Below are 1,016 nucleotides of genomic sequence, written 5' to 3'. Positions count from 1 at the left end.
GGGAATAAACATGTTAAAGGGACGGTTCGGGTTCGTTGACGTGTTGTGCAGAGCTGCAGATGTGCTCCAGCTGTGTGACACCAGTGCTGTATGAGCTAAAGTAATGTGGCGGCTGCAGAGCAGGAAGTCTGTCTGAGCAGTGCAGGTGAGACCGGACAGTCCTGTCAGGGGTCATAGGTCACGGCCCAGCCGGGCGATCTCGTCCAGCAGGAAGTCGACGTCCTCCTGCTGCGTGGCAGGGTTGGAGAACACACACCTGAAGAAATTGACCCTTGCTCCCAAAGGCTGATAGCCAATCAGAACGGAGCCCTTCTCCATCATCCTGGCTTTGATCCGAGGAGCCACCTGCAGAGACAGATCACCGTCAGAACCCCCCTCCTCTAGAAACACACGGTTACGCGTCACGCTACATCACGGTAGAAATGAACGTTAAATCTTAATTATTACTATAACCGTCATCATGTGATTATCACGTGACAGAGTGGCGTGCAGCAGGTAAACAGAGTCCTGCTGCTGGTCCCTCATGATAACACTGATAACAACCGTGGTCATTTGGTCACTAATTATCACGGTACTGAATCTCTGTACTGTTTCATGTCTAACTGTAAATACGACATCACTCTGCAGCAGCGGAGCCCCTCCCTCTCTGCGGCGTCCCGGACTGACCTGATGGAGTCTGGAGTCTCGGTCGGGTCCAGGCGGCAGGCCTCTCAGACTGGGGGGGATGTACCAGAAACACACATTACTGTGCTCTGGCTGTGAGAGAGGCGGAGACACATGTGTCAGAGGTTAATGAGACAGACACAGACGGTCCAACGTGTCACAGCGGCGCCGTGGAGCGTGAGACTTCAGGTCGCATCAGCTGTAGCTCATCTTTATTACATCACTTAGATTCTTATCAATCACCCAAACAAAAGTCAGATGGAGAATCTGAACTTACCTTGTCTTTAAAGACCAGCTCAAAGTCGCTCCTCCTCTGCAGCTGATCGTGGAGATACTCGGCGTTCTCTAAGCAT

At 52.1% G+C, this 1,016-nt stretch overlaps 1 pseudogene; it reads right to left on the bottom strand.

The window, feature by feature from the left end:
• Positions 1 to 30: 30 nt before the first annotated feature.
• On the bottom strand, positions 31 to 1,012 carry LOC111646383 (glutamate decarboxylase 1 pseudogene; annotated as a pseudogene).
• Between the last annotated feature and the right edge of the window lie 4 nt (positions 1,013 to 1,016).

This window comes from Seriola lalandi, unplaced genomic scaffold (genome assembly GCF_002814215.2).
Source record: "Seriola lalandi dorsalis isolate HSWRI2012SDOR001 ecotype SW California unplaced genomic scaffold, Sedor1 jcf7180002054970, whole genome shotgun sequence".
NCBI lineage: Eukaryota > Metazoa > Chordata > Actinopteri > Carangiformes > Carangidae > Seriola > Seriola lalandi.
This window is presented reverse-complemented; position numbering and strand designations above follow the sequence as displayed.